The sequence below is a fragment of the Chiloscyllium plagiosum genome, chromosome 38, assembly GCF_004010195.1.
Source record: "Chiloscyllium plagiosum isolate BGI_BamShark_2017 chromosome 38, ASM401019v2, whole genome shotgun sequence".
NCBI classification, from domain to species: domain Eukaryota; kingdom Metazoa; phylum Chordata; class Chondrichthyes; order Orectolobiformes; family Hemiscylliidae; genus Chiloscyllium; species Chiloscyllium plagiosum.
This window is the reverse complement of record NC_057747.1, coordinates 15,315,664-15,336,837: the sequence shown is the minus strand read 5'-3', so window position 1 is coordinate 15,336,837 and position 21,174 is coordinate 15,315,664. Positions and strand designations below refer to the sequence as shown.

General features: G+C 38.8%; 1 protein-coding gene across 3 annotated transcripts in view; it reads right to left on the bottom strand.

Moving 5' to 3' along the window:
* lrmda (leucine rich melanocyte differentiation associated) overlaps positions 1–21,174 on the bottom strand; it is an 885,542-nt gene that overhangs the window by 515,137 nt on the left and 349,231 nt on the right. The gene's annotated exons all lie outside the window — the stretch shown is intronic.

The following is a 21,174-nucleotide window of genomic DNA, read 5'->3' as shown; positions in this document are numbered from 1 at the left end:
ATGGATTAGCCATGATCTCATCAAATGGTGGAACAGGCTTGAGGGGCTGAATGGCCTACTGCTTTTCTTATGTTCTTAACAAAATTTTACACAAATCTCACAATATTGTGTACTCATCAAAACAACAGCCTCCACCTAAAAACTGTTTTCTTTTCACTTAAATTTAGCATGATTCTTCACTTCTAAATATTTCAAGAATTGTTTTCCACCACATGACAAAAATAGGGGAGACGAGAGATCAACTCTTACATCCAACACAAAATATAAATCTAAAAACTGTTAAGTGTTTGCTGATTTGCTTTATACTTTATATATCTGATTTATTTCAGGCAATACAAAGGTGACATTCATTCTAAATCCACAACAGATTTATTTGCCATACTTTAAAATATCTCAGTAATTTCTTGATTTCTGCATAGACATGCCCTCAGTCTGGAATCTTGAAACCTCTTTGTGAGATGTCAGCTACTTAACTCTATATGTGACGATACACTTTAGAAACTAAGTACAGTGAACATAGACCAGGGAATAGAGTAACACAACCAAATACGGTCAATTAAACGCTGTGATAGTGATGTATATTTTATCAAAACAGCATCATTTTTATGCATGCTCCTCACATGACAATATCAAATTTGTGATGCATTGGGAGCATGATCCTACTCTAAATCAAAACTATATTTTTAAACTATTTTTTTGCTTGATATTTCATGAGAATATTTTCAACAACACAACTATGAATTTTTACATTTGATTTACTCTTTCATATTAGGTGTGATGTTTATATTACAGTGAAACAATATATGCACTATTGGCTCCAGTACAAGTTTGATGCCAAACATAGACTGCTTAATGGAAGCGTGTGAATTTAAATTATTTAACAGTATTTAAGAAATTCTGATGAACGTATGATCTATTTCTATATAATATCAGATCTACAAAATATTCTTGTCTCACTTAATTCACATCTCTTAATATTTATGCATTGCATAAATATATAAATAATGATCAACCTCTGAAGTTCAAATACACACAAAGGATAAGTGTAGGAAGCATGGTGTATATGTTTATCACATAAGGCTGTCAGTCGCAAATTCTCAGAATGCTGCAGGTCTACTGAGGCAGTTGAACATAATAAAACTTGCATAATATTACATAATTAAGCTATAATCTTTTGACAAATTCCTCAAGGTATTTGTGATGTGCATTAACTACATGACTGCAAACTAAAACATTTCTATCAAATGCATTGACTAAAATATTGTATCAAAACGTGAGAGAGAAATATAGCAGTCACTTCTGAATAGTTAAAGCACCATTTTGCCTAATATCACTGCTTTATTTATGTATACTGTATAATAACACCCAACTCGCTTGCCTTAATGTACTTCAAGGGGGTTGATATCACATCAACAACTGTTCAACATCTGTGGAATTTGGACCAACAAATGTTCTTTTTAAAGAGGTCCTGTTGGTTAGATTGCATCAGACGTTTCACACAGCTTTATAATTTTTGCAAATAATACATAAATCACAGGGAAGGCAGCTGGACGTTAGCTCATCATAACCATCAACCTGTTGTGGGTCATCTTTACTGTCAGTTACTTCTTCAAGATCCAGTTTAAGTACATAAAACATAACTGCCTGTCATGTCAACCTTCACTTACATATTCTAGAAATACTCAAATGATTAAAAAAATTAATGCTGCTTCAACAGCTGATAAGGCTCAAATTAAGGAAGCATTGTATTCCAGTGTCTTCAACAATACATGCCGATTTCATAGTCAAGGTCTTTTTGGATGTTCTTAGTGTTACTGACAGTAAAAATCAGTGAATATAACATAAAAATAGAATATATTCTACTTTGACATGCTGTATCTTTCCTTTTGTGCATGTCATGATAAAATATTGTGGGTTAATTAGCCAGTAAGATTAAATTTATAAATGATCAGTTGCCTTTTCTTAATAGCAATTATCCACCCACATCAAGCAGAATATTAACTTGACCTAAATTTCCAGGTGCGATCAACTCATGTTACCAAGTTACCAAGTAACTCAATCAAAATAAGATCACAGCAGGATTTCCAACAAATACTAGCAGTATATGAAGAATTAATCCATATAACAAAGATTGCATGAACTGTGTCTTTTGGTGGACAATTCTGTTTTCTAGTAGGTCCTGGCTTTACAATTTTGAAAAAAGGAAAGTGGTTTTGGGCAGCAGTTTTATGCAAGAAAATCATGGTTTTATTTTCATTGTTAAAATGCTTATAATTATAAATTATTTCATTAGAATGTCTTAGTCCACTTTATCAATGTACCATCTATGGACACTTGGATATCATGAGAGTGTGTCAAGGGTCAAAGGGTAAGCAGTGATAAAATGCAGAGACCAGGTTCTGTCTACACGATGACATCAGCAAAGGTCTAGGAACCAATCAGCTATTTGCTGTGCACATCTAAACATACATAAAAAGGCATCACAAGATATGCTATTGCCCAGATGAACGACAAAAGACATTTTCAATCCAGCTCATTTCAGTTGCCACTATTGTGGTGGAACTTCAAAATGCTGGAAAACATGCTCCTGATGAATTAAGATCACTTTGACTCTATTGCACCATGGGAAGTTCCTAACCAGAAGCAAGTAGAAAGAAATAATAACAGGAAATTAGTTCACTTTTTAAAGTCATGCACGATTTAAGGGGTAGAAAAAGAGTAGTATTTTCTAAATCCTGTGAGATGATTTTTAATTCTTGCTTCCTGCTGCTAAAGCAATCATGGAAGATGACTGAATGGAAAAACAATATGAAAAGTCAAACACATGACTAAAACAAAAACAATTACAATGTCTTGATTTAGATGAAAATATGCACCATTTCATTAAAATGCCTGCCCAAATTATAAGAAGAAGAATGGGATAACACTACAGAAAATCTTTATCTATATATCAGGAATTTCATACTTTAGAACTGTCAAACCAATTTATTTTCAAACACTCTATTTATAGCTCTTCAATAGATTGTACAAATATTGAAAACGAATCATGTTCTCGAAAGTCTGTGTGGCCTACAGTAACTTTTATTTGAAGTACACTCATCTTCATGACTGCAGGTGCTAAATTTGTTACAGATTACAAAACCAATGAACTATCAGCAGATTCAACAACAGACTAGTTAATCAAAAGAAATAGGATATAGTGGAAAAGCCATAAGAGTTGCACTGCAAATATTGGCAGCTAACTCCTGTCATGTAACATTCAATACACTAGCTCTTGAGTCTGAGTTTTATATCAGTGTCTGGAAATAGTTTGTATCCTCCAATAAATTTTTACAGTTGATTCACCTGCCTGATACCCTTCAGCCATTTTCTTCAGCAGCTGTCAAACTCCCCAACTATAATATATGGCCTTACCAATAAGAACAGCTGTAGCCTATCTCCCCTCTGCTTCCTGTACCCTGTCTCTGCATAAAATAATACATCAAGATTAATTGATTTCCTGTCACTCTCAGAGAACAGAAAATTAATTTTCATGTAGCCTTTTTCTGGGGATATGAATTTTGTACATGGCAAGTAATTTAAGTTTTTAATTATTCATGAGAAAAAAAACATGATAAAGTGTGCTACTGAAAGCCCCAAGGCCATGGCCCGGGCTTTGGATGTGCTGATACAACAATACCACTCAGTAATGCCTATATAAATAATATATGTATTTACATACATCTCAGTACAACTCCAATTTCTCTTATTCTGACCTGGGCATACAGGGTCACAAAATAGTAGTTTGTCATAGTCTACCCTGTGTTTTATAACAGACAGGAGTAGAGCTCAATACACATCAGCCACAATGGATTGACCTTTCAATGCTGTGCACTGAATGTTGCATTTTCATGGGGAGGTAATTTAATAGCCAATGTATAGTAATAGGGACATATAAGCCTGCATATTTGCTAATAAGCAAATTGCAACTTCAGCAAATTTTCACACAGACAAAAGTTCAGTTGTACACACATTAACATTCTAAAATGGACAAGCACAAATCAGTTGTGTGTCCTTGGACCTGTTCGTTGAGTTTTTACTCAATATTTTATTAATCTTTTGGCAACTCAAAACAACTAGTGTATGATAGACACTAGTGTATGATATGCTAAAGTTAAATAACACAAGTTTTGATTTGAAATACACATAATTTTTTAACTGGATTAAATCTAAAAGCAACATTCCAAAATCTAGACCCATTATTATAATATAAACTAATAATTATAACAGTAAACCATTACAGTCTCTAAATCAAATCTTCAAATGTACTGTGTATGCCCAGTTTCTCTGCTATCTTTCCATGACCATAATTATTTTTCTGTTTGTCCCCATTTGTCGTGAAATCTTCCACAAACAAGATATTGGTAAAATTACACTCCCTTTTAAGTTCTTGGAGGATATAGGGCAACAGCTGTAAGGAAAAGTTTTCAATGTGCTACCTCTCCAAGACAAATTTGTTTAGCATTATCTAGACTACCATCTTATAGACAAGATTTGTAGCAATGATGTATGTGGAAAGGTGATGAAATAATAATTATAATAATAAGTGAGGTGGAATGATAAGTTGTGGAGAGGATACAAAGAAAGATAGAAACTTCACACAGAATCAAGATGAGGGAATGCTATCTGGACACTTGTTCCCAGAAGAGAAGAGAAAAAAAAGAGAGATGGGCGGAGCAGAGGAGTTGGTAATGAATTTAAGGGTTTCTGTCATGGGCTAAAGATAAATGATTAACTAACAGAAAAAAAAAGATGTTTTTATGACAATAGTACCAGTAAATTAATGCATTTCCCCTGACAGACAGCATATTGAGGGCCATTGCAAAAAGAGGTTTGCCTGAAATTGAGCAAGGAATGTTTTAGTCATCCGGTGCAGACTTACATGGAAGGCAACTTGTGCAAAATTCTATTGAGCTTGAACAAGTTTTAGTGATAACCTTTTAATTAGGAGAAAAATAGCTTTACCTTTTGATGTCAAAGTTGGAAACTGATACCCAGAGATTACAGTGTGATAATTAAGCTCCTTGCCCTTACAGCCTGTTCTGCACTAAAGGAAAAAGGTGTGTCAAATGTCACTGACAGTTTGAATACATATGATGCAGGTTGGAAAATATTAATTTCAGCCAACATAGTTTGAATTGGTGCTGCAAGCAGAAATAGACCTCTTATTAAAAAAAGATTCATTTTTGAATTATTATCTGTTGAGTATTAATGGAAATTATGGCAAAAGGCAAACATGCAGGACTTAGTAAAGCTATTAGAACAAAAACAGAGAACTTTCAGAATGCACAAAATTCATGAGATAGAAAGCCCAAAGCCTGGCAAAGTATTTGGAAATGCAAATGGAAAAGCATGAGATTCAATGCAAATTAAGAATAAATACTCATAGCATCTCTTTAGGGTTTTATTGAGTTTAATCATTGCTTTTCAAATAACAATAACCTTTACAGCTTGCTTTTGTTAATTCAATAATTGAGCTCCAATACCTAGAAGTGATAAACAATCCTGACTTATGAATCTTAAACATTTAAAGGCTTTAGTAACAAAAATTCTGTTTAATTCCACACTTCAGTTCTCATAGTTGATAGTGGAGGAACTAGAAAAAAGCATAAAGGCTTTGTTCGATCTCCTTTTGGATAACATTTAAACAATTTTAGAGAACTAACATCAAGTGTCAGTTGAGAAAGCATAAAGTTATTGCCAGAAGCCAAATGTCAATTTCTTTAACCAACAATGCTATTGAGTGCCAATAATTATTTTTCTATTTGTCCCCATTTGCCCTGAAATCTTCCACACTGTGAAAAGTGGAGGTCAAAACAAGATAGAGGTAAAATTAGACTCTCTTTTAAATTCTTGGAAGGTATAGGGCAATAGCTGTAAGGAAAGTTTTACCAAGACTTTAAGCTACCTCTTCAAAGAGGACCTTGTTTTACATTATCTAAACTACCATCTTACATACAAGATTTGTAGCAATAATGTGTGTGGAAAAGTAATGAAAACAACAATTTTAATAAAAAGCTAGGTGGAATAATAAGTTGTGGAGAGTATACAAAGAGGCTGAAAGAGATACAAATACGTTAAGTGAATGGACAAGGTGGTAGATGGATTCTATTGTAGGAAAGTGTGATTATAAGAGTAGAAAACCAGAATATTTTTAAAAGCATGAAAATTGTAATTGATGTAAAAAGAGATGGGCTTGTGCAAGGTACACAGAAAGTCAGCATACAAGCACAGCAAGCACCTCGGAAGGAAAAGGGCATCATTATCTTTATTGTAAGATGACTGGAGAACAGGAATAAAAAAAGTCTTGTTACATTACACCAGGCCCACCAATGGGGTAACGCGGTGGCTCAGTGGTTACCACCACTACCTCATAGCACCAAGGATCTGGATTCAATTCCACCCTTGAGCGATTGTTTGTATTGAGTGCGCATATTTTCCTCATATCTCCATGGGTTCCCTCCGGATGCTCTGGCTTCCTCCCACAGTCCAAGGATGTGCAGGTTAAGTGAATTGGCTGTGCTAAATTGCCCATAGTGTCAGGAGATTTGTCAATGAGGAGGGTTAGCCATGGAAAATGCAGGGTTACACGGGTAGCATAGGAGGGCACATCTAGGTGGAATGTTGTTTGGAAGGTCAGTATGGACTCAATGGGCTGAATGGCCTGCTTCCACACTGTAGTGATTCTATGATTCATACAGGATTTTGGTGAAAACTAATATTGGTTTAGATTTTCACATTTAATAAATCATCTACAAGCATTATTGGAGACAGACCAGCAAAGGTTCACACAAACAGTCCCTGGGATCAGAAAGCTTTCCTATCGTGAGAGGTTGAGAAAGTTCATTCTATATTCTTTGGGGTTTAAAGGAATAAGAGACATTTCATTGAAATGTACAAGACTCTGAACATAGATACCAAGAGACTGCCTCCCCTCGTCAGGCAATGCTGGCACAATCTCAGGATAAGAAGCTGATCATTTAGAACAGGTGGTGAGGAGAAATTTCTTTTTCTTTATTCACTCATGGGCTGGCCAACCTTTATTTCCCCTACCCTAATTACCATTGAGGTGGTGGTAGTGAGCTGCATTCTCCAACTGCTACAGTCCTGTGCTGTAGGTTGACCCACAATGACCATGGGGAAGAAAATCTAGGATTTTGAACCAACAACAATGAAGGAATGGCGATATGTTTCCAAGTCAGAATGGCGAGTGGCTTTGAGGGGTATTTGCAGGTGGTGGTGCTCCATTGTATCTAGTGCCTTTGTCCTTCTAGATGGAAGTTGTGGTGGGATTGGAAAGTGCTGTTTAAGGATCTTTTCAAAGGGTTGTGAATGTTTGGAATTCTTTGCCCAACGGTATTGTAGAATCTCCATCACAGATTGCAGTTAAGGCTGGGATAAACATATTTTTCATTTCTCAGCATATCAAGGATATAGAGAGCGAGCAGAAAGGGGAAAAATGGAGCCCTCATTGTATTAGGCCAGGCTCAGCAGGCCATATGGGTTATACTGCTCCTATTGGTGTTCTCATTTGGAATACAATTGCTCTGCCTGTTGCACTGAGAGAGGTCGGATATGTGGAAAGGTAATGTATTCAGAACAAAACATCAAAAAAATCTGACAATCTAAATGCTTGCGTCATTCACAAAAGTAGTTTTAAAATTAGCAAGGAAAATAAGACACTCTCAGTATAGACACACAAACCAGCTACAGTGAAATAGAAGAAAAACAGCAATCGCTGCATTCATTTCGAAAAATCTTCCAACCTATGGCTGCTCAAAATCAAGCTGCTTTCCACATTTCAGGTTCTGAGGAATAGGCAGAAATTGAAAGAAATACCAGTGGAATGGTGAATTAAATCAAAAGAAGTGATAGCTAAATTGAACATTTAAATCTAAGTTAAAAATCACACAACACCAGGTTTTAGCCCAACAGGTTTAATTGATATCATACTCCACAACCACCTGGTGAAGGAGCAGCACTCCAAAAGCTAGTGCTTCCAATAAAACCTGTTGGACTATCACCTGGTGTTGTGAGATTTTTAACTTTGTACACTCCAGTCCAACACCAGCATCGCCAAATCAATGTAGCTAAAGTTATGAAAACCTTGAATGGCAATATCATGGAAAACCTGTTTAAAAACAAATCTCAGAAATAGACAGTAAGGATTTTTGAAGGTTGAACTTGTCAACTTGCTTGTTTTCTTTGAAGGTGTGTTGAAAGAACTTGATAGAGGTAAAGCAGTGATGGAGGTAAAGCAAATACTGTGGAGCATTTGGATTTCAGGAAACCCTTTGATATAGTATCTCTGAAAGGCTTTTTCTGAAAGTTGAGAAAGAGGAAGTCACTGAAAACACAGTGGATTATGGAAGGTTACAATGATTATCATCAAGCAGAGTGTAGTTTATAAGTGAGGGTTCACAGAGTCGAGTTAGAAGTCACAAGCACCGTGGCTACGTTATCAGAAAAAGAAGCTGATAAACTCCAAAGTTGCTTCACATATACTACAGGAGTCTCTGAATACACTTGGGATATGGGAAGGCAGGTGACAGATGAAATTCCAAATGGAGAAATGCAAGCTAAAGCAATCCCCAGGTTCCAAATGAGTTCTGTTCTTGAGTCCATTCATAAGTCAATTTGCATGCAAGTTGGAACTCAATGCAGGACAATATAAAATAGCCATTCATACCCATGAGTACATGTTTATATGTCAGATCTTTCAAATTAATATTAATGCATGTCTGTATGGGATAGTGTTCATAAGTACAAGCGTTCGAAGATTTGATGTTCATAAATCAGGAAACCGTATACTTTACTCGGAAAAACAAACAGATTCTTACTTAAGTGGAAAGAAAGTGACATATTGTAAATCATAGCATCCGGAACACAGGATGGTGGAACTAACATGAATCAATGTCACCCTTATTTGGAAAAGGACTTGAAGTTGTATGAAGTCACATGATAAGGAAGCAACGTTGTTGTCTGGTGTTAAAATCAGCAAGAAGTTCACAGACAGTTCCTTCAAAATCTCAAGGTGATAGTTTAGCCAGTAAATCAGATCTGGAGACATGTTACATAGCTTCAGACAGCCAGAGCACATACCTGGTGTAGTTAAAGGACATCTTGAAATTCAGCAGCAGGAAACCTCACTGCTTGCATCTAAATCTTTGGTTTACAAGTCCCTCACTTCAGCCTCTTCCCATATTCAAACTCTCCAATCCCAGCATCATCCTTGTAAATCTTTTAGGAGCCCTTTCAAGTTTAACAACATCTTTCCTATAGCAGGAAGACCAGAATTGAATGCAGTATTCTAAAAATGGCCTCGCCAGTGTCCTGCACAGCCGCAACATGACATTCCAACTCCAACACTCAATGCAGTGAACAATAAAGGCAAGTGTACCAAATGCCTTCTTCACCACCCTGTCTACCTGCAACTCCACTTTCAAGAAATAATGTACTTGCATCCCTAGGTCTCTCTGTTCAGCAACACTCTCCAGGTGAGACTTGAAGAATTTGGAGAGTCAGAGTTGAAAAGTGTGGCGCTGGAAAAGCACAACAGGTCAGGCAGCATCCGAGAAGCAGGAGAGTCGATGTTTCGGGCATAAGCCCTTTGTCAGGAATATAATGGGGGAAGGGGGCGGAGAGTGGGAGGAAGGTAGCTGGGAAGATGATAGTTGGATGAAGGTGGGAGGTGATTGTGATAGGTCGGAAGGGAGGATGAAGTGGATAGGTGGGAAGGAAGATGGCCAGGTAGGACAGGTCAAGAGAGTGGTGTTGCCTTGGTGGGTTTGATCTGGGATGAGGTGAGGGCTCGGGGAAATTTGGGAACTAGTGAAGTTGATGTTGATGCCATGTGGTTGAATGGTCCCAAGGTGGAAGATCAGGGAACATCTCCAGGACACACGCACCAAACAACCCCAATGTGGTCAACCACTTCAACTCCCCCTTCCACTCCCACAAGGGCATGTAAGGCCTGGGCCAAGCCACCCGACAACTGAAGGAAAAACACCTCATCTTCTACCTTGGGACCCTTCAAACACACAGCATCAACATCGACTTCACCAGTTTCCATATCTTCCCTCCCCCAACCTCATCCAAAATCCAACCCTCCAGCTTGGCACCACCCTCTTAACCAGTTCTATCTGTCCATCTTCCTTCCCAACTATCTGTTTCACCCTCCCCTTCAACCTATCACAATCAATTCCCACCTACATCTACCTATCATCTTCTCAGCTACTTTCCCCCATCGCCACCCCCACTCCACTAGTTATCTCTCAGTTCCCTTCTCCCCAACCCCGCCCACATTCCTGATAAAGGGCTTATGCCTGAAACATCGACTCTCCTGCTCCTCGGATGCTGCCTGACCTGCTGTGCTTTTCCAGGGCCACACTTTGACTCTAAAACTCTCCAGGGCCCTATCATTAACTATGCAAGTCCTGCTCTGGTTTGCCATACCAAAATGCTCTGCCTCACCTTTATCGAAACTAACTTCCATCTGCCACTCCTTGGCCCACTGACCCATGCGATCAAGGTACGTTGTACTCTGAGATAACCTTCTTCACTGTCCATTACACCCCTAATTTTGGAGTCATCTGCAAACTTACTGACCATACCTCCTATATTCACATCCAAATCATTTGAATAAATATCAAAAAACAGTGGACCCAGCACCGATCCTTGCAGTACACCGCTGGTCACAGGTCTACAGTCTGAAAAGCAAACCTCCACTACCATCATGTGTCCGACCTTCAAACTCATTTTGTATTCAATTAGTTAACTTCCCCTGTGATCTAACTTTGCTAACCAGTCTACCATGTGGAACCTTGTCAGATGCCTTGTTGAAGTCCATACAGACAACATGTGTACCACTCTATCTGCATCAATCTTCTTTGTCACTTCTTCAAAAAAATTCAATCAAGTTAGTGAGACATGATTTCCCATACACACAGCCATGTTCACTATCCATAATCAATCCTAGCCTTTTCAAATGCATATAAATCCGGTCCCTCAGAATCCCTTCCAACACTGACTTCAGGCTCACTAGTCTATATTTCCCTGGTTTTAACTTACCACCTTCCTTAAATAATGGCTCCATATTAGCCAGCAAGGCATGTCACCCATGGCTATCGATGATTCAAATGTCTCAACAGGGGGCCAAGTAACCCCTAGCTTCCCACAGTGTTCTGGGATACACCTGATCGGGTGTTTATGCGTTTTAAGACATCCAGCACTTGCTCTTCTGTAATATGGATACTTTTCAAGATATCACTATTTATTTCCCAAGTTCTCTAGCTTCCAAGTTATTCTGCACATTAAATACGGACATGAAATATTTGTGTAGTGTCTCACCCATCTCCTGTGCCTACACATTCAGATGGCCTTCTTGATCTTTAAGGGACCCTTTTTCTCTCCCTATTTGCTCTTTTCCTCTTAACATATTTGTAGAATCTCTTTGGATTCTCTTTAACCCTATTTGCTCTTTTTATACTCTTGATTTCTCTCAAGTATATTCCTACTGCTTTTGTACTCCTCTAGGGGTTCAATCGATCCTAGCGGTCTGTATCTGACATATGCCTCCTCCTTTTTCTTGACCACAGCCCTAATTTCTCTAGTCATCCAGCATTCCCTACACCTACCAGCCTTGCACTAACCAGGATCTACTGTCTCTGAACTCTTATTATCTCATTTCTGAAGGCCCCCCATTTCCCAATTGTCCATTTATCTGTGAATAGCTTCCCCTAATCAACTTTTGAAAGTTCCATCTAATACCATCAAAATTAGTCTTCCTCCAATTTAGATCAGGCTTATCCTTTCCCTTGCTTATTTTAAAACTAATAGAATTATAATCATTGCCCTAAAGTGTTCCCCAACTGACACCTCAGTCACTTGCCCTGTCTTATTTCTCAAGAGGACATCAAGTTTTGTTCCTTTGCTAGCAGGTACATACATTTATTCAATAAGAAAATTTTCTTGTACCACTTAAATTCTTCTCTGTCCAAGCCCTTCGCACTATGGCAATTCCAGGTTATGTTTGGAAAGTTAAAATCTCCCACTATTACAACCCTACCATTCTTACAGATATCTGAGATCTCCTTATATATTTGTTTCTCAATTTCCTGCTGACTACTGGGAAGTCTATAATACCATCCTATCAAGGTGACTATCCCCTTCATACTTCCCAGTTCCCCCATATAACTCCACTGGACATTCTGCCAGGAATACCTTCCCTAAGTACAGAGGCAATGTTATTTTTAATCAAAAACGCCACTCCACCTCTCTCTTTACACCATTTCTATAGCATCTATATCCTGGAATATTAAGCTGCCAGACCTGACCCTCCCTCAGCCATATTTCTGTAAAAGCTATGATATCCCAGTCCCATGCCCTGAATTCATCTGCCTCACCTTGCATTGAAATTAATGCAGTTTAATTTGTCAGTCATACCTTGTTCTCTGTCTTGCTCTTGCGCGCTTCTTGACTATTTACCTTGCTCCTCTTGTCTACTGTACCAGCCCCAGATTTACCTCTTTTCTCACTATCTCTTTGGGTCCCAACTCCACTACCTAACCACCGTGGACCCCCTTCACCCCTCCCCCTCACGCCCACTAGTTTAAAGCCTTCCGAGTTGCATTCGCAAATCTTCCTGTCTGCCAAAGACCCTCAAATAGACACTCCAACGGTTCCTAACCAGACTTTTCAATAATCAATCCCAGATTGTCCAAATAATTAATTTCCAGACACTAGTTGTGTATCTCAGACAAAAGACTTAACTATTCATTAGATGCACAATGACTTTAGCAGAGAGAAAATTAAACAAGACAGTAAGCTGATTAATGTCCGTGCTTTAAACCAGAAACATCTGTTGGCAGCCTCCATTCACATAAAAGACAGACAAACACAGTTAAGGAATGAATAAACGAAAAAACAAGACTGGCCAGATTTCTTAAATGGCTTTCATGATGCATTGTTTCACAGGCATAAATATGGACACCTTAACTGCTTTTTTTCTGAAATTTTGATTAGTCACAATCTCAAGTCACCCATATAAAATCAGCTTTAACTCTTTTAGCTTCTGGAAGCTGGTGTGGCAGATTAGGCATGGAACTTTCATATCTTCATGCAGTCTCAGTAGCAGCCCAGAACCATCTCTCAGAAAACATGGTTTCAAAAAAAAAAACAATGTTATTCCTGGTTCTGCTCTGATAGACTGATCAATTTTTCCATAGGCCTCAATTACCATACACTTGAACAGAGAATCTCTTCCAGACTCGCTGGAAACAATTCCAAGTACTGACCTCACTATTAGCCAACTTCTGCTATCTGTTTAAAATACAATGCTCTTCCCAGGGTTTGTGTATCTGTAAGAAACTTTGTAATTAAGACTCAGCCTGCAATTTGCTTCCGGGCCTGGTCTCACAAAGGAACAAAGCTTGTTTGATCTGTTCTTTTCCTTTCACCATGAGCTTCCAAAGTCCACAAGTCATTTCTAGCTCACAATTCAAAATTGATAAAAGAATAAAAATAAAATTAAATGAAAAAAAAAGCTTGGAAGTTCAAACAACACAAACATACTGCTCACAGGCAGTAAAGGGAACACATAAGTTTGACATCAGGCATATTAAAAATTCAATACCATGTGCCAACATAGTGAGGTAATCCTGGCACTCAACTCACAAGCAACACAGGTTGCCAGGTGTTAGGGCAGCTGCAGAGAGTTCAGGACATGATCGTTGTATGGAAGAAGGTAGGGGAGAGGAGAGAAGGGAAAAGAAATGCAAAATGCTCTTCAAATTCTGCTCATCAAGACACACACATTGAATTCCAAAGGCTTTCATGGAGGAGGAAAATGCTGGTGGTGTGCCAGACACTTAGCCAAATCCTAACAAATGTACTACGCACAACATCTGTTATGAAGGAAAGAGTGGAAAAGTCCAAACTGACCATAAAGAGACTACAAGAATGTTTGCTGTGAAAAGGGGGATTCCCATTAGGCAGCTTCTAACAAAGCCTTCACCAGAGTTCTTGCAGACTATGACCACAGCTGTGCGAGAGAGGTCTTCAACCTTGAAAAGGATGACACATCTATGGCCTCATCATACTACACTGGTTTGCAGCAGAATGGTACAACTGATTTACTGGCTCAGTACGGACATGGTAGCAAAAACAGTCATGGAAATGAGAATTCCATTGAGGAGTTTTTGACAGGGCCTCAGGGGTACCCAAACCTAGACGTCATAGATCATAAGCACCTCAGCAGTCAAAGCAGCCTACCTCTATCTCTGCTGTTGCCATAAGGGCTGTACCACACGGAAACAAATCCAAAGTATTAGTTAAAGAGATCTTTTAAAAAATATACTAAAACCATGGCATATTTGATAAAATTTGTATCAATTTATATTAGTGCTGCAAAACTTATGTTTGACTTCCATGTTATTGTCTTGTTGGGTAGCAGTAAATCTCAAAGACTACTAGTGGCAAAACATTTCAAACTTTATTCTAATACTGCCTTAAACTAGTTACTTTCAATGCCATCTTCTCTTAGAATCTCAGATCAAGTCACTTCTTTCCACAGTACTAGACTATTATAGTTATTCCTTTATTGTTTGACGTTTCATTATGCCACAAATATCATTTGCAAATCTTGCCCATTTTGTGTCGAAACTTGCAAGCTTTCTTTTTCATCTGTTTCATGATCATTGGCGATGTGTGACGGGTCCCTTTAAGTGAATGTGCAATGAGTGGATAATTAGTTGAGGGACTACTTAGCATCAATGGAGGGGCAGCAAATGGTCACTGTGATGGCAGTGGAATACAATTTTTTGTTACTTGTTATAGTGCACGCAGTCAACAGCTGTTGAACTTTTGTCATATATAGGTATCACTAATAGCATGTAAATGGTTGGGCCAGCAACGTATCCTGTCTTCGTCCTTCGCAATGCTTTCCTCATCTGAAGATGAGCAAGAAGCATCTTCATCCATTTTCCCTCTAGCACACCATAGGATTTGGTGAAGAATTGTTAGAGCACCTGCAGATCTATCAAGAAAGCCATTGTGCATCTTCAGTGTTCCAAAGACTGGATTCCTGGTGATTATATTTCTCTTGTTGTGGTACTCCTGTTTCTCACTGGTGATGTTCCCCACGGATGTCAATCGCCAAGCTTGAAGTGGATATTCATTTATCTCGAGACATTAAATAAGCTTCTTGGAACAAAACAGTGTTGAATGTTGTATCGCCACAGTATGAATACAATAGTTTGCATGGAACTTAGCATAAACCTACAAGAATCTCTTTTATAATTGACACCAAAACATAGGAACAGAAATTAGACCATTCAGCCCATCAAGTCTGCTCTGACATTCAATAAAGGCTGATAAGTTTCTCAACCCCATTCTCCCGTTTTCTCTCCGTAACCCTTGATAATCAAGAACCTATCTATCTCCATCTTAAATATACTCAATGGCCTGGCCTCCACAACCTTCTGTGGCAATGAATTCCATAGACTCACCACTCTCTGGCTGAAGTAGTTTCTCCTTATCTCCGGTCTAAAAGGTCTTCCCTTTACTTTCAGGCTACCAATGGAAACATCTTCCCAACATTTACTCTGTCCATGCCAATCAATAATCTGAATGTTTCAATTAGATCCTGCCTCATTCTTCTAAACTCCATCGAGTATAAACCCAGAGTCCTCTTATGTCAAGCTTTTCATTTCTGGGACCATTCTCGTGAACCTCCTCTATGCATGCTCCAGGGCCAGTATATTCTTCCTGAGATTTGAGACCGAAAACTGCACACAATACTTGAAATGTGGTCTGACCAGAGCCTTATAGAGCCTCCATAGTACATCCCTGCTTTTGTATTCAAGTCCTCTCAAAATAAATACCATCATGGCATCTGCCTTCCTAACTACTGACTCAGCCTGCAAATTTACATTGAGAGAATCCTGGACTAGAATGCCCAAGTCTTTTTGCACTTCTCCCCATTTAGAAAATAGCCCATGCCTCTATTCTTCCGACCAAGGTGCATGACCTCATACTTTCCCATGTTATACCCCATCTGCCACTTCTTGGCCCACTCTCCCAACGGATTCAAATTCTTCTTCAGCCTTCCCGCCTCCTCAATGCTACCTATCTTTGTATCATCTACAAATATAGCCAGAGTGCCCTCAGTTCCCTCATCTAGATTATTAATGTATAAAGTGAAAAGTTGTGGTGCCAACAATGAGCCTTGCAGAACATCACTTGTCACTGGCTGCCATCCTGAGAAAGAGCCTTTTATCCCCACTGTCTGCTTTCTGCCAGACAGCCAAGCTTTGCACACAGCTGCACATGAATGAATACATACATCGTGCTTTACATGCCCTTTCTAGATTTGATGGGTACTTGGATCACTGGGTATATCTGAGTAATCAAGGGTAATCTGCACTTGAGAAATTACATTAAGACCCAAATCAGAGTGCCCACTCATCTTAGCCAATTCCATCACAGGCAAAGTTGCATAACTCTCAGCCTGGGCAAATAAATTGTCACCTGACTGAATTACCTACATGTGTGGTACTCGAGCTGTCTCGATATCACAGGGATAGAAATTAGAAGCAAAAGAAATTGAGGATGGTGCTGACTTTCACAGATATTGGTACTGCAGTTTCACCAGATCCAGAGATTGAAGGCCTCATTTCATTAAGTTGCAGATGTCTGTCATAACTTGACAACATTTAGCATGTAGCAGAACTGCTTTTCAGAGAGGGTGAGTCCCTATCCAGAAGGCCTTTAGCACTGTAAGTGTTTTCTGTGACTTCATCGACTCTGCTGTGCTCCACCCTCCATTGCACATGCTCATTCCAAGATCGCTTGTTTAGGGGAGGTCCTGTGTGTGACCAACTTGATTGAATTTTTTGAAGAGGTGATCAGGTGTGTAGATGAGGTCCATTCTTTAAATCTAGTCTATATGGATTTCTGCAAAGCTTTTAATAAGGTGCCGAATGGAAAACTGATCATGAAGGTAAGAACCTGTGGGATTCAAGGAAATTTGGCTAATTGGATCCAGAATTGGTCAAGTAACAGGGAGCTGCGGGTGATGAGCAAGAGGTGTTTTTGTGTCCCGTGCGGTTGCGCAGGGATCAATGTTGAGGCATTTGCTGTTTGTGGTACATACGAACAATTTAAACTTAAATTTAAGAGGGTTGATCAGGAAGTTTGTGAATAATCCAAAAACTGATGGGATGATAAATAATGAGGAGGATAGTCTTAGATTACAGAGGATATAGATGGGCTGGTCTAATGGCTAATCAATGGCAAAAGGAATTGATGGCAATCTAAGTAAGTGTGAGGTGATATCCTTGGCAGGACAAACAAGGCAAGGGAATACATGATGAATAGGAGGACACTGGGAAGCATCAAGGATCATGATATGCATGTCCACCTGTCACTTAACAGTAGTGGGACCTATAGATAAGAGTCCATATTAGAGTGGTGTTGGAAAAGCACAGCAGGTGAGGCAGCATCTGAGGAGCAGGAAAATTGACGTTTCGGGCAAAAGCCCTTCATCAGGAAAACTATAGATAAAGTGGGTTAAGGAAGCACATGGAATACTTAGCTTTAAGTCAAGGCATAGGATTTGAAAGCAGGGAGGTTTTCCTGGAACTGTGTAAAAAAATTGGTCACGCTAGAGAGCACTTATATAATCCACATTATTAGGAGGGATGTGATTGCACCAGAGAATGTGCAGATGAGATTTACCAAAATTTAACCTGCGCCAGAGAGTTTAATTATGGAAAGATTAGACAAACTGTGGTTGTTTTCCTTGCAACAGATGAGATGTGAGGGACGTGACTGAGATGTATAAAATTATGAGGGCATAATCAGATTAGACAGGAAGGAACATTTCTGCTTGATAGAGCAATCAATACTCAGCTCATAGATTTAAGGTAAGGGACAGGAGGTTCAGAGAGGATCTTTCCCCTCTCGCCCTAAACCTATGCCCTCTAGTTCTGGACTCCCCGACCCCAGGGAAAAGACTTTGCCTATTTAACCTATCCATGCCCCTCATGATTTTGTAAACCTCTATAAGGTCACCCCTCAGCCTCCAATGCTGCAGGCAAAACAGCCCCAGCCTGTTCAGCCTCTCCCGACAGCTCAAATCCTCCAACCCTGGCGACATCCTTATAAATCTTTTCTGAACCCTTTCAAGTTTCACAACATCTTTCCGATAGAAGGAGACCAGAACTGCACACAATATTCCAATACTGGCCTAACCAATGTCCTGTACAGCCGCAACATGACCACCCAACTCCTGTACTCAATACTCTGACCAATGAAGGAAAGCATACCAAACGCTTTCTTCACTATCCTATCTACGTGCGACTCCACTTTCAAGGAGCTATGAACCTGCACTCCAAGCTCTCTCTGTTCAGCAACACTCCCTAGGACCTTACCATTAAATGTATATGTCCTGCTAAGATTTGCTTTCCCAAAATGCAGCACATCGCATTTATCTGAATTAAATTCCATCTTCTACTTCTCAGCCCATTGGCCCATTCGATCAAGATCCTGTTGTAATCTGAGCTAACTCTCTTCGCTGTCCACTACAGCTCCAATTTTGGTGTCATCTGCAAACTTACTAACTGTACCTCTTATACTCGCATACAAATCATTTATGTAAATGACAAAAAGTAGAGGACCCAGCAGTGATCCTTAATGGGCAAAGGGGCCTTTGTCTGTACTGCAGACCTCCATGACTCTTATCTGTGATGGTGATCGTCTTCAGATTCTGATATTTATACATTTCATGTTGAAAGCCTCCCAAGTGTTAAAATAACTATCTACACAAAAACAAACTACCAAATGAAGGGACTGGCACAGTAGCTAATACTGCTGCTTCATAACACCAGTGACTCAGGTTCGATTGCCTGTTCAACTGTCTGTGTGGAGTTTGCACATTCTCTGCGTCTGCATGGGTTTCCCCCAGGTGCTCCAGTTTTCTCCCACAGTCCAAAGATGTGCAGATTAGGGTGGATTGGCTATGCTAAATTGTCCTTTACTATCCAGGGATATGTAGGTTAGGTGGATGAGTCATGGGAAATGCAGGGTTTATAGGGATAAGATAGATAGATGGGTCGTTGTAGGGTGCACTTTGGAGGGTCAGCATGGATTCAATGAGCCAAATGGCCTGCTTCCAAACTGTAGGGACTCTCTGATTCTATGAAATGCTTGCCGAGAGAACTTAAGGATCAGTGTAATAGATGATTTTTTTTTCTGCTGAGGCAATAAAGTAAGGTCAGATACCCAAGTGAAATGAGGGAGAACCTCACCTCGCTGGTCAGCCTCCTGAGGCCCCGAAAGCTCAGGCTGCAGATATTAGATTTAAATTTAAGTAAAATTCCATTTAAAAATACATCGTTAATGTCTCCTAAGGAGATTAATTGCAGCATAAATTACTCACTGCCTGCATTAATTAAAGTCCTGACTTTAGTTAAGTAAGTTATTTGATGACATCAAATTGTTTCCATTTAATGTGGTAAAGGACGCATTGGAGTTGATGCAGTCACAACCCAAAAACCAATTATTTTTGAATAAGTACCTATTCTTCGGGGTTAAAACTACCCCACTATTTCAGTGGAAAAAGTGGTCACTTGGGACTTACAGTTGCCAAAATATTCCATCACTGGTTTTCCTCTTATCAATCCTGGCTCTGCTGTTAACTAAATCTGATAGTAATTCATTGCTGTGTCTTAATTAAGGTATTTTCTAACTATGCTTAATTAACAACTCCATTACTGAAGCTTTAAACCTTACACTAATCAGGACAATTCACCAGAATACCAATGCAATGGAGGAACATGATTTGTATACTGCATGAGAAGTGTGTGCTCACTGGTTGGAAAATTTAATGTATTATTGTGGCAAAGCTATCTGCAAGTTGAAAATCCTATGCAATATTTATTTCTTAGTAAATATCTGGAATGAAACAAGCTCAAGATTGTTCAGCTACGAACATTCTGGTGGGCTCATGGTATAAAGGCAATGTAATCATTGCTGAAAAGAGAGACATTTTAGCCAAACTTTTCATCTTAGACTCATTAGACAACTCATAAAAATATAGGAGAATAATAATTTTATGCAATGTTAGAAGAATAACCAATTGAATGGCAGTGGAGGCACGGTTATAGTGATTGCTATGGATGGTGGTGGTCATCAGTTAACTTCCATGATTTAATTAAATATGAACCCGATAGATTCAGTGGTCAAGGCATTTCCGTGAGGAATGAACCAGAGAACAGCTGTTGTCTATTTTGTTCAGTTGAAACAGGTGCAGGGTATATGTGTCCTTTTAACTGCAGAGAACAGGACTCTGTATTAATATATGTAACTTCCAGTATGCGCAGGTGTGCCACACAGTGAGCCTGACTGACAACCATCGTCTTATTTCTCATGTACAAATGTATTCCATTTACCAACTTGCAAAACTTTTGCCACGAATTTCAAAGTGTAGTCTTGGTATAACATTTATGACAAATATTATTTAGAAGGTGGCAATGCAGAGTACTTTATAATTTATATTTCATTACTCTAACAATTTTTGCAAAGCCTTTATGACAAAATGAGGTTTTTTTTAATCAATTATGCACAATCTCTTTGCCCTTAATTTCTTAGCTTATAAACAGGTTATTTTCAGTAAAATACCATCCTAAAAATTATTTCAAAAACAGCATTCTGAAACATTTACCCATTTCTGAATCTCCATGAAATATACCAAAAGAAGCAACTAAGCCAATATTATTGATTAACAGAGCTGTGTGGAAAAGTAATGGATTACATCTGAATTCCAATTCTATTTTACATCATTGGGCTATTAAATACTATCATTGGACTATGATGACTGTACTATGATAGAGAACAGTCAGATAATCCATTTGATCATAGATATTTCAATATGCATTATGGAACAGGCTATTCATTGTTTCAGTAAAGTACTGCCATTGCACAAATCAAGTATTTTGTCTGCAGTACATATTTCAAAAGGTTTTATATAATAAAGGGATTAGATACTGAAAAATGTTGACCTGGCCACATCAGACATTAAGGCATGTACTATTCCGTAGATAGGAATGCTTATGCAATATTAAGGTAGGCTGCAAC